Source organism: Oryctolagus cuniculus, chromosome 11 (genome assembly GCF_051225735.1).
Source record: "Oryctolagus cuniculus isolate XC-2025 breed Fujian yellow rabbit chromosome 11, ASM5122573v1, whole genome shotgun sequence".
Taxonomy (NCBI): domain Eukaryota; kingdom Metazoa; phylum Chordata; class Mammalia; order Lagomorpha; family Leporidae; genus Oryctolagus; species Oryctolagus cuniculus.
Window position 1 is genome coordinate 23856321 of NC_142877.1, and position 13602 is coordinate 23869922.

The window sequence follows — 13602 nt, forward strand, 5'->3', positions numbered from 1 at the left end:
TTGTCAATTAATATTCTACTGTATTCATTTATCCACCCTCTTAGAGGATCTCCTATGAAATATAAATCCCAAATACTGCCAGAGTTCTACTCAATCTGAATCTCCAGGGGAGGAGTCTAGAGATGTATTTTTAATAAACTTCCAGTGATTGTGATGTATGATTTGATCCATACACTTTGGTTCTACAAATATAGAAACTGAGGCCCAGAATGAGGGCAGGTTTCCCAAGTAGAATCATGAATCAGGGGTGGGCATTTGGTATAGCAGTTAAGATATTGCTTGGGATGCCTGCATCCCACATTGGTATGCCTGAATCCTGGCTCCACTCCTACTTCTAGCTTCTTACTGATGTGCACCCTGGAAGGCAACAAGTGATGGGTCAAGTACTTGGGTCCTTGTCACCTACGTGGGAGACCTGGATTGGTTCTAAGCCTAGATTCAGCCTGGCCCAGCCCTGGCTGATAACAGGCATTTGGGTGAATGAGCGAGTAGATGGGAGATCCCTGTTTGTCTCTCTATGTCCCTCTCTGTCTGCCTTTCAAATAAGTAAATAAATAAATAAATAAATACAAACACACACATGAATCAGCGAGAATTCTGATTAGACCCTCTCCCATAGTACTGCTCTCTTCACCCTAAGACAACTCAAATTGCTATTTAGTGACAAAGGTAGGGACGTGAATCACAATAACTTCTATTTACTGAGCACTTGCTAGGTTCTGCCCTAGGTACCTTATGTACATTTAACAAGCTACATTTCACAGTGAGGAAACTGAAACCCAAAGCACAAACCACAGAGATAGTGAGTTACAAGAAAGGAGTCAATTCTAGATCTGCCTAACTCCAGATGCACACAAGAAGGTTGGCACCTTTTCCTGATGTGAAAAGGAAAACTACAAACTCCTTGGTTTGCTGGCCTGGTCTCGTCTAAATTGCTATAGTAGAAATACAGAAACCAAAAAGTATTTACTCTATTTCTCAGGCCTGAGTTTTAGAACTCCATTTTCATACACAGTGTTCCAACGACAAAACTGTCAATCATCAGACTAAAAATACACATAATGTTGTATTTATGAGACAAATACAAATTAAAAATAATTCTTAAAATAATGTGCCCGCTAGGGGAGGGTGATGCATTTTCCCAATCATTGGCTCCTTCTTTACTGATAAATCTCCCCCCAGGGCAGAGACTGCAAATGCTGCCACAGCAGCAGTCAGGGATGGCTCTTCACATATGGGATGCACGTTTCCCAAAGTGGAGTGGGCCCTCTTTCATCAAGGCGTAAACTGAGAGTGGAATGAGTTACAGGCACATCTGCTAGTTGAGATGCTGAATCTGGAGCCCTGAGAGTCTGGTATCCTGTTTTCAATAAGGAGAGCCACTGGGAAGTGTAAGGGAAAGGGCTGCCTGAGGGAAGTGGAGACCTCTCTTGTAGCTGGTGCCGCTGTGGGCAGCAGGGTGGGAAAGAGGAGGAGGAAGAGAAGAAAGCTTGTGGATGCTAACAAAGTCTCTTTCTCTGACCAAAAACACTAGTAAGTTCTTTTGAGTCCTCTTCTTAATTAGGCTTTGAGCTTGGCCCCAGTCTTTGGGTATGGAGTTCAGTTTAGGAAAAATTCTACTAAATAAGTTTTGCAAGAATTCTCTTAACATGTAATCAAGTTCCTCATCCTCCACCTTTGAAGTATAAGCCTTTGGCGGGCTTTTAGCAAGAACTCCCTACCCTTAATGTTTCCTCTTAGTAGTTTTTCATCCACTGGCCCCCTCGCTTTACTCTCTGGCTATAAATCCCCAGTAGCCTTTGCTGTATTTGGAATTGAGCACAATTGCTCTCTCCTAAATCCGTATTGCAATAGTCTTTTAAAACATTTAAATAAGCATCAGAATAATTTTATAACACTAAAATTTTTTCATATGTTGAGCTATATCTATATACAGACTGATCTGGCTATTGTCACTGAATTGACTAGTTTACTTCATATGCTTAACAGATGCCAAATTGAACAACATTCTAACAAGTGGTGTGATATTGTAAAATGCATATTTGATCTTTGATGATAAGGTTGAGACTTTCAGTCCCATCCCCCAACCTCCAGGGAATGGAGAGGGGGGTTGGAGGTTAAGTTGGCCAATGATTTAATAAATCATGCCTATGTAATAAAGTCCTAAAAGGACAGGGTTTGAAGAGCTTTCCGAGAGCTGAACGTGTGGAGGTTCCTAGAGGGTGGTGTACCTGGGGAGGGCATGGAAGCTTCATGCCCCTTCCTACATTCCCTGCTTTATCCATTTCTTTGTCTGGTATTCATTGATACCCTTTGTAACATTCCTCATAATAACTGGTAAATGTAAGTAAGTGTTTCCTGAGTTCTAGGAGCCACTCTAGCAAATTAATTGAATCCAAGGGGGTTGTGGAGGGACACTGATTTATAGCTGGTTGGTCAGAATCACAGGACAAACAATCTAGGCCATCTATTGCAATCGGTATCTGGAGGGGTGGCAGACAGTCTTAGGGACGGAGTGCTCGATCTCTGGGTACACCGTGTCAGAGATGTATTGGAGGGAACACAGCTGATGCCTACTGCAGAACTGATTGCTTGCTTAGTGTTTGGGGAATCCCCTCACCCCTCATTTGGTCAGAGAAGCTTTCTGTGTTGATTATTGAGTGATAGTACAGGAGAAACTGGGTGCCTGTTTTCTCCTATATCCTCAAGTAGTTTGGATCTTATGTAGGTAGCCTGCTTTAGGATTTTTCTTCTGAGACCAAGAACCATAGACCAGGGCTCTGCCTAAGAGGCCCTGAGTTAGAATTTGAGAGGAGGCCTGAGGCTGAGTTCCTTCTCAAGAAGCAAAAGAACATGAATCACCCAGGAAGCTTCTTGTCAATGTGAAATCTGTCTCCATATTCCACTGAAACAGAGTCAGGCTTCCCAGACACTCATTCTCAGGAAATACAATGCTTGCAGGAACTATTAAATGATTACTTTCAGTCTGTGACATTATTCCCTTCAGCCTACTTTACCCATCATTATTCAACAAAGATGTTAGTGAGTAATTTATATCCATTTTGTTTTTGCTCTTTAGAACCACTTCAGTCTCTTTTCTTTGTCCTAGTAGTCATTCTGTCTTTTCATTTTCTGAATTCCTTTTACCTGAGTGACACCTTGTACTCACTAAGTATGGCTGAAGCTAAGCTACTGCTTCTCAACAATTACAGCAGAAGGAAGGGAAGATACTTTGATGTCAAAATTTTCTGCTGAAAAGGCTCAAGTTAGAATCATGGAAGTATAGCTGAGCAAACATTAAGACACAATATACATGTTAATTTTTTTGAGAAAATGGAAAAGTTTTGAGGCATACAACTATGAAAATATTTTTTGGAGTGGATCAAGATCTCTTGATCCCACTGTTTCCAAAATAACCAAGGAAAACCAAAAGTGACTCCAACATTCCACCCTTTTAGCCTCCTAGAGGCTTTACAATGGAAACAGCAGGGTAAATGTACAACATCACTGAGCAGAGCAAACCCATCTACAACTAAACACATGAACCTGAGCTTTCACCTAATAAACATTAATGTGTCAAAATGAACATCCATTCTGAAAAACACTTAAAAAGAAAAAGGAGATATGTAATACATGGAATTTTGATTATCTGTTTCAGCTCTAATAAACATGAAATGAATCAATGCTACACATGCAGACTGACCTTCAAATCCTATACTCTGCTTTGTAAGAGCCTTTAGAAATTCGATTCTAGAAGCAGCTTTCTGTAGACATCTAAAGAAGTGCTAAAATGTGACTTTGGGGGCATGGTTGATATTTAGAAGTACTTCTTCCTTAGGCAAATTTTTTTAAATAATAATTATTTTTTATTTGAAAGAGACAGAGAGAGAGAGAGAGAGATATCTTCTATTACTAATTCGTTCTTCAAATACAACAACCAGGTCTGGGAGTCCAGAATTCAAGTTGGGTCTCTCATATGTGTGGCAGGGACCCACCTACTTGAGCCACCATCTGTTGCCTCCCAGGGTGGGCATTAGCAAGAAACTGGCATGGAGAGCAGAGCTGCGATTCAAACCCGAGTGTTCTAGCAGCGGCTTAACTGCCACACCAAACAGCCCCCCATTTCTTAGCATAATTTACACTTTATTTTTACTGCTAGGAAATGGAAAAGTCAGGGTAAAGAGAAATAAGAAGTGGCTAGCAAAAGGTTAATTGCTTCCTTTATGCTAAAATCTTCAAAATAAATCTCAAAAACTAAATCAAATAAATCTGTTTAACTTTCCAAAAAAATGATGGATGACTGACAAGTTCTTTACTCATTCTGGAAGCACATTATACTGCCAACTAAACTCAAATGCTTCTCCCCAAAGAGTGAGGCCAAGGAATTTTATTTTTCATCTTGCAGCCAAGGAGGTTTGCTACTTGCTTGTGTGTAATTTCAAAGATAAGAACAAGACAACAACCTTTCAAACTACAAAAATTATTTCAAACTTTATCTCACAGGCAGGAAGATTCCTACAAATCCACAATAGAAAGAGGAAATGCTTCATTATCTGATTAGCAGCAATAAGGAGAACAGGAGAGTAGATTTTAAAAAAGCAGAAAAAGTAAAGGGTCGCCCCTATTTTACAGAAGGGATCTCTAGTAATGCTGGTCATTTGAAACTTAAATTTAGAGAAGGAGAAAGAATTTCTGTAGGCAGCAGCAGAAAAGAAAATTGTTTCCTCCTACTTACAGTGCAAGTGACTATGCCCTTAATCAGCCTCTCTAAGGGAAGCCAGAGCAGAGCGTCTTTTCTGTCCTTGGGTAGCAGAGGCAAGGCGTGTTGCTGTGAGATTTTTTAAAGACCCCAGGAGCTCCCAGCAGCTGGCTTCCCCATTTCATTCTGTTGCTTTCAGCCAAGCAAAAACCGTGCCTTCATACCCATCTCAGTGGTCATAAGTCTTGTGGTCTGGTCTTCCTATATTTCTTCCTAGTGTTTAGACTTGGAATTGGTGTTGACACTGAAGTTAGAAGAAATTAGAAGGGAAGTGGTTATGCTGAGGACACTCCATGGGCAAAATTTAATGAGAATTTAATTCAAAATGGGTCCCAGGAGACAGAATGAAACTTAGGCATAGTGAATTAACCTGGAAAAACAAATGCTGCCAAAGAAGGGTTTAATCCTACTTCTTTCAAAAATTCTGGGTGGGCTAGGAACAGTTGGTGGAGAAATTAAACATGAGATGGGCAGATTGCTGAGTCCCAGCTTACCTTATTAGTAAAATCTCTTTGGGGACTTTCAATATTGGTCTCATAATTTTCAAATTTCCATGTAAACTTTCAACAGTAGAAGGAACTGCTCTCCTGACTCTAAGCTATTATGCTGTGGCTCACATCCTCACTTGGCTTTTCCATGACTCAACTAGAATTTATAATTTATGAGCCCTTGGGTAATGTGAAACTTAGAGGTTCTGCATAATAAAGCAACTTAATACAAAGCCCAGCATTAAACATTGTCTGTTTTTGTGGGGATAGGGATAAAAAGGTCAAATAGAGGTAACATTGATTAATCCTTATTTATAGGGACCTTTATTTTTTTTTTTTAATTTTTTTGGTAGTTTTAAAGGCAAGGACAACTTGAAAGAGAAGTAAGTAAGGAATCTGGAGGTCTGGGTCCCAGTTCAGACTTTTGTTACTCTTTTCTGTTGCCTTGGGAAAGTCACATAAACTGAGTGACACTATTTCACATACCTTCCACAAAGGGTTGGAAAGATGACCAAAAGGAATACTTTAGACACCTTGAAAACTATGAAGCATTCCACAAAAGTGAATGTTCTCTAAATTTTAATTCATTACATAACCCACCAAATAAACTCTTTGGGCAGATAATGACTTTGGAGGAGGAAAACAACGTCTGGAGTCTGATGGATTTTAGGTGATAGAGGTGGAGCTAAGTGGGAAAGAAGAAGAAAAAAAGAGGGACCAATGCTGTGGCAAAGTGGGTAAAGCTGCCACTTGCAGTGCCAGCATCCAATATGGGCGCCAGTTTGAGACCCAGCTGCTCCACTTCCAATCCAGCTCTCCGCTATGGCCTGGAAAAGCAGAGGAAGATGGCCCAAGTGCTTGGGCCCTTGCACTCACATGGGACACCCAGAAGAAGCTCAGTGCAGCTCTGGACGTTGCAGCCATCTGGGTAGTGAATCAGTGGATGGAAGACCTCTCTTTCTCTCTCTGCCTCTGCCTCTCTGTAACTCTGCCCCTCAAATAAATAAATAAATCTTAAAAAAAAAAAAAAAAAAAGACAAGACATAGTTCCTAGAGAAAGCCCTGGCTCAGTGCTGATTGGGGTTTATAATTCTAAAATATAATCCTGTGGAAGTGTAGAGTAATGGAATGTAAGCAAACAATCAAAAATTACTGTTTCCCTTAAACTAATTAACTAGGAGAGGATTCTAGAAAATGGCAGAGTAGAATGCGCAAGAGGGACTGGCACTATGGTGTAGCAGGTTAAGCTGCAGCCCCGGGTGCCAGCATCCCATCTGGGCAGTGGTTCCCATCCTGGCTGCTCCACTTTCAATTCAGCTCCCTGCTAATGCACCTGGGAAAGCAGTGGACGGTGGTCCAAGTGCTTGGACAGCTGCACGCATGTGGGAGACTCATGAGAAACTCCAGGCTCCTGGCTTTGGCATAGTCCAGCCTGGCCATTGAGGCCATTTGGGGAGTGAATCAGAGGATGGAAGATCTCTCTCTCTCTCTCTGTGTCTCCTCCTTTCTCTGTAACTCTGCCTTTCAAATAAATAAAAGGTAAATCTTAAAAAAAAAAAAAAAAGAATTGTACTGACAGAATCTATAAAAAATTTTGGAAACTTTGGAGTTTCAACTTCCAGGGCAAGGCTTTGGTGGTAAAGTTTGGTTAATTTCATTAAATTTAGCTCTTAGCATGATAGCAGCTACCCATCTTTGAACCCCAGCCCCATGGTAGATAGCTGTGTACATTTGCTGGAGTAGCCTCACAAAGCTTGCGGGGACCAAGATGGTCAGAAGGTTTTTGTCTTCCAGATAGTGGGCATCTGTGCCCTGATTGCTGTTTGCTACTTCTGATCATAATCATGCACACAGAGAGGTCAGGCTGGGTTATTGTTGTACTTTCCTCCAGTGTTAAAGCCCTTCTCTTTTCAGCTGAAGTGACTTACACGGGACTTAAAGGGCCAGTGCCCCTCTTTTTTCTTCCTAAAGACTAGGACACTTGGGCATTTGGCAGAGCTATTAAGTCACTGCTTAGGATGCCCACATCCCATATTAGAGTGCCTGGTTTGAATCTTGGCTTTCTCTCTTCTTCCTCACTTTTAAAAAAGTTTTATTTATGTGAAAGGAAGAGTTATAGAGTGATAGAGGGAAAGACAGTGGGAGATCTTCCATCTGACAGTTTACTTCTCAAATGGTCACAATGGCTGGGGCTAGGCCAGGTTGAAGCTAGGAGCCTGGAACTCCATCTGGATTTCTCACATGGGTGGCAGGGGCCCAAACACTTGGGCCATCTTCCACTGCTTTCCCAGACCATTTAGCAGGGCACGGTATCAAAAGTGGAGTAGCTGGCACTAACTGGTGCCCATATGAGATGCCTGTGCACAGGCTGCCACCCAATCCACCATGCCACAATTCCAGCCCCTCATTCACTTCCTTTTTTTCTTTCTTCCTTTTTTTTTTTTTTAAGGAAGGGCTAGACCTTTCTTTCTTTGAGAGGTAGAGTTACAGACAGGGAGAGGTAGAAACAAAGAGAGACAGAGGTCTTCCATCCACTGGTTCACTCCCCAGATGGCTGCAATGGCCGGAGCTAGGCTGATCCAGAGCCAGGAGCCAGGAGCTTCTTCTGGTTCTTCCACATAAGTGCAGGGCCCCAAGCACTTGGGCCATCCTTCACTACTTTCCCAGATTCATTATCAGAGAGCTGGATGGGAAAAGGAAAAGCTGAGCTACGAATCAGCACCCATGTGGGATGCTGGCACCACAGGTGAAGGCTTAGCCTACTGTGCCATAGTGCCGGCCCCCTTCATTCACTTTTTTTTTTTTTTAGAATTATTTTATTTATTTGAAAGAGAGAGGTAGAGCCAGAAAGAGAGAGAAAGAGAGAGAGGAGAGAGAGAGAGAGAGAGAAGTCTTCTATCCCGCTGGTTCACTCCCCAAATGACCCTAATGGCCAGAGCTGAGCTGATCCGAAGCAGGAGTTAGGAGTTTCCTCTGGATCTCCCATGTGGGTGCAGGGGCCCAAGGAGTTGAGCAATCTTCCACTGCTTTCCCAGGCCACAGCAGAGAACTGGATTGGAAGAGGAGCAGCCAAGACTTGAACCGGTGCCCATATGGGATGCCGGTGCTGTAGGCTGGGGCTTTAACCTGCCATGTTACAGCACTGCCCCCCTCACTCACTTCTGATCCATCTTCCTACTAATGCACACTCTGGGAGACATCAAGTAATGGCTCAAGTACTTGGGTCCCTGCCACCCACATGTGAGACCCAGATGGAGTTCTAGACTCTTGGCTTTGGCCTAGACCAGACCTGGCTTTTGTAGGCATAGGGGAGTTTACCAGCAGATGGAAGATCTCTTTCTATCTCTCTGGCTGTCTCTGTCTTTCAGATAAAGTAAAAATACATGAATAAAAAAATTTAAAAGTCTAGCACATCCAAAATACCAGTGTATACATGGGGAAAATTAGAAAGTGACCATGTATGCTCAGGGAAAGGCCCAGCAGGTAGGGAAGGGGAGAACCTGATTTACAGAGTTACTACAGTTTTAGCTTCAAATGTCTAGTTTTCAACAAAAAACCCACAATGCATACAAAGAAACAGGAAAGTATGGCACACAAAGAAAACAATATCGACAGAAACTATCTTTAAAAAAGTTCTGATGGCAGGTCTAATAGACAATAACATTAAGACATTGTCATAGAAATGTTCAAAGCACTAAAGGAAGATGTGGAGACAGTCAAGAAAACAATGTATGAACAAAAGGGAACTATCTACAGAGATTGAAAACCTAAAAAGAAGCCAAAGAGAAATTTTGGAGCTGAAATGTACAATAATTGAAATAACTGAACTAGAGGGATTCAAAAGTAGATTTGAGCAAACAGAAGAAAGAATCAGCAAGCTTGAAGACAGACCCATGGGAATGACCAAGTCTAAGGAATGAAAGAAAAAAGACTGAAGAAAAGTGAACAGAGTCTAGGGACGTGTGGAACACCATCAAGCAGAATAGCATATACACAGTGGGAGTGCCAGAAAGAGAGGAGAGAGAGAATTTGAAAACTTCCAAGATTTGATAAATACATAAATATTCAAGAAGTTCAGCAAAATCAGAATTCAAAGAGGTCTACACAAAGATTCAGTTTAGTCAAATTTCTTTTTCTGTCTTTATTTAAAAATTTTTTTTGTTTTGCTAAAATAAATATTAACAATCACGTTAGCCTTCAGTGAGTCTTTTTTTTGTTGTTGTTGTCGAAGGACTTTTCTTTGATGTTGATGGCTGCTAATGGATCGGGTGGTAGTTGCTGAGTTTTAGGGTAGCTGTGGCAACTTTTTTGTTTGTTTGTTTGTTTTGTTTTTTGTTTGTTTGGTTTTTTTTTTTTTTGGACAGGCAGAGTTAGACAGTGAGAGAGAAAGAGAGACAGACAGAGAGAAAGGTCTTCCTTCAGTTGGTTCGCCCTCCAAATGGCCGCCACGGCCAGCGCACTGGGCCAATCTGAAGCCAGGAGCCAGGTACTTCCTCCTGGTCTCCCATGTGGGTGCAGGGCCCAAGCACTTGGGTCATCCTCCACTGCCTTCCCCGGGCCACAGCAGAGAGCTGACTGGAAGAGGAGCAACCAGGACAGAATCTGGCGCCCCAACTGGGACTAGAACCCGGGGTACTGGCGCCGCAGGCAGAGGATTAGCCTAGTGAGCCGCAGCACCGGCCGGCAACTTCTTAAAATAAGAAAACAAAGAATTTTGCTGCACTGATTGAATCTTCCTTTCACCAACACTTTCTCCACAGCAAGCAATGCTGCTGAAAGCATTTTAGTCACAGAAAAACTTGTAAAGTTAGAGTCAATCCTCTCAAACTCTGCTGATACTTTATTGACTACCTTTATGTAACATTCTAAATCCTTTGTTGTCATTTCAAAAATGATCATAGCATCTTCATCAGTAGAGTCCATCTCAAGAAATCACTTTCTTTGCTAACCCATAAGAAGTAGCTATTCAACTATAAAGTTTTATCATGAGATTATAGCAATTGTAAAATCAAACTTTTGGGAGCCAAAAACAAAGAATTTTGGAAACAGCAAGAGAGAAGTGACCAATCACATATAAGTAATGAGACTGTTACACAAGATTATCAGCAAATTTTTTATCAGACACTTTGGAGGCCAGAAGCCAGTGAACATAAATATTCAAAATGCTGAAAGAAAACTGTCAAATAACAATTCTACATCTGGATCATCTCAGTTGATATAAAAAAGGCATTTGGCAAAATCCAACACCCGTTCATGATAAAAACCAAACAAGTTTGGAATAGAAGGAAACTATGTCAACATAAAAAAACATACATGGAAAATCCAAAGTAAACATCATAATGGTCAAAGACTGAAAGCTTTTCTTCCAACGTCAGGAACAAGGCAAACATGCCTGTGGTTCACCACTTTTATTCAACACAGTATTAGAAATTGTAGCCAGAGTAAATAGTCATGAAAAACAAATTAAGGGTATCCAAATTAGAAAGGAATGGGGTGGGCATTGTGGCACAGTAGGTTAAGTTGCTACTTGTGATGCCACAGTCCCATATTGGAGTGCTGGTTTGAGTCATAGTGCCTCTGCTTCTGATTCAAATTCCTGCTAATGCACCTGGGAAGGTAGCAGATGATGGCCAAAGTCTTTGGATCCCTGCTACCTATGTAGCATGGAGTTCCTGGATCGCTTGTGCACTCGCTCTCGCTCGCTCTCTCTCTCTGCCTTTCTTTTCTTTTTTTTAAAATGTATTTCTGGGCCAAATGCCTTTAAGCAAGGCATGAGGTATAATGGACTTTTTTTTTTTTAAAGATTTATTCATTTACTTAAAAGTCAGAGTTACACACACACACACACACACACAGAGAGAGAGAGAGAGAGAGAGTTCTTCCATCTGCTGGTTCACACCCCAATTGGCCACAATGGCCAGAGCTGCGCTGATCCAAAGTCAGGAGCCAGGAGCTTCTTCTGGGTCTCCCACACGGGTACAGGGGCCCAAGGACTTGGGCCATCCTCCACTGCTTTCCCAGGCTATGGCAGAGAGCTGGATCAGAGTTGAGCAGCCGGGTCTCAAACCGGCACCCATATGGGTTGCCAGCGCTTCAGGCCAGGGCATTATCCCACTGAGCCACTGAGCCACAGTGCTGGCCCCTCTCTCTGCCTTTCAAATAAATAATTAAAAAAAAAAATTAGAAAGGAAAAAGTAAAACTATCTCTACTCATAGAAAGTTATGATCTGATTTGTAGAAAACCCTAAAGAGTCCACAAAACATTTTAGAATCAATATATGGATTTAGCAAAACAGTAAGATACAAAGTCAATACACAAAAATCTGTTGCATTTATATATATTAGAAATGGATAATCTGAAAAATAAATGAATAAAATAATTCAATTTTTTAACAGCATCAAAAAATATTTAGGCTTTAACTTAGTTCAGGAAGGGAAAGCTTTGTACAATTAAAACTATAAAACACTGCTGAAAGAAATTAAAGAAAACAAACAAATGGAAACAAATCACTCGTTCATAGATTATAAAGCTTACTGTTAAGATGTCAAAAGTATCCAAAACAATCTACAGATTCAGTGCAATCCCAATGACTTTTTTTCCTCGAAGAAATAGAAGAAAAATACATCTTAAAATCTGTATAGAATCTTACAAAACTCCAAATATCCAACATAATCTAAGAAAAAAATGAGAGCAATGAAGCCAGCATTGTGGTACAGCAGGTTAAGCAACTGCTGTTGTGCCAACATCCCACATTGGAGCACTAGTTGGAGTCTCTGTTGTTCCATTTCCAATCCAGCTCCCTGCTAATGTGCCTGGGAAGGCAATGGAAGATGGCCCAAGTCCTTGGGCCCTTGCCACCCACATGGGAGACCTGGATAAAGTTCCTGATTCCTGGCTTCAGCTTGGGCCAGCTCTGGATGTTGTGACCATTTGGGAAGTAAACCAGTGGATAGAAGAGCTCTTTCTAATAAATTTTAAATTAATTATTTACATTTGAAATGTATTTATTTATTTGAGAGTCACAGAGAGAGAGAGCGAGAGAGAGAGAGAGAGCGCTCTCCCATCCACTGGTTCACTCTCCAAATGTCCACAATACTTGGGGCTGGGCTGGAGCTAAAGCCAGGAGCTGGGAACTCAATCTAAGTTGTAGATGAACCAGCACATGAAAGATCTCTCTCTCGCTCTCTAATTCTGCCTTTTAAATAAATAAAATCTTCCTTTATTAATTGTTTAAGATAAATATTGTTTTTAAAAATATTTCTTTTATTATTTGAGAAGCAGAGCTACAGATAGAGGGAGACACACAGAGAGAGGTCTTTCATCCACTGGTTCACTCCCCAAATGGCCACAATGGCCCAGAGCTGGGCTGATTGGAAGCCAGGAGCCAGGAGCTTCTTCCAGGTCTACCACAAGGATGCAGGGGCCCAAGTACTTGGGCCATTTTCCACTGCTTTCTCAGACCATTAGAAGAGAGCTGGATCAGAAGTGGAGAAGCTGGGACTCAAACAGGTGCCCATATGGGATCATGGAACCACGGGCGGAGGCTCAAACTACTACATACACAGTGCCAACCCCTAATTCTTTTTTTTTTTTTTTTTAAGAACAAAACTGGAGGATAGAACCTTCTGATTTTAAAACTTACTTACTACAAAACTATAACAATCAAAACAATGCAGTACTCACATACAAACGAATATATAATAATGGTAAAGAACAGATAGCTCATAGGGGCCAGCAGCAGATTAAAGCCCTGGCCTCCAGCACTGACATCCCTTATTGGCACCAGTTCAAGTCCCAGATGCTCTACTTCTGATCCAGCTCTCTGCTGATGGCCTGGAAAAGCAATGAAACTTGACCCAAATTCTTGGGCCCCTGTAGCCATGTGGGAGACCCAGAAGAAGCTCCTGGCTCCTGGCTTTGGATCAGCTCATCTCCAGCCATTCACTCCCATCTGGGGAGTGAATCAGCAGATGGAAGACCTCTGTCTCTACCTCTCTCCGTAATTCTTACAAGTAAATAAAATAAATCTTCTGTTTTTTAAAAAGAGCCCATAAGTATATGGTTGAATGATTAAAAAATTTTATTTTTTTAAAAAATCTGAGAGGGACAGAGGGAGAGAAAGAAAGAGAGACACATACAGCCCCCAAATGTCACATTAGCTGAGGCTGGGACAGGGCCAGAGCCAGGAGCCAGGATTGCAATCAGGTTTCCCATGTGCATGGCAGGAATCCATTTACTTGAGCCATCGCTGTTGCCTCCCAGGGTCTCCACGGAAAATGAATCAGGAGCCAGAGTGAGGAATTGAACCCAGGCATTCCAATGTGGGACATGGATATCTTAACCACTAGGCTAAA

At 41.6% G+C, this 13602-nt stretch overlaps 1 protein-coding gene across 4 annotated transcripts in view; it reads right to left on the reverse strand.

Moving 5' to 3' along the window:
- The window catches only part of ASIP (agouti signaling protein), a 192058-nt gene that overhangs the window by 20709 nt on the left and 157747 nt on the right, over positions 1–13602 (reverse strand). The window contains 1 exon segment of one of the 4 annotated variants that reach the window (NM_001122939.1): positions 4736–4887. The exons of the other annotated variants lie outside the window; for them this stretch is intronic. The gene's annotated coding sequence lies outside the window, so the exon portion shown is untranslated. 4 annotated transcript variants of the gene reach the window in all.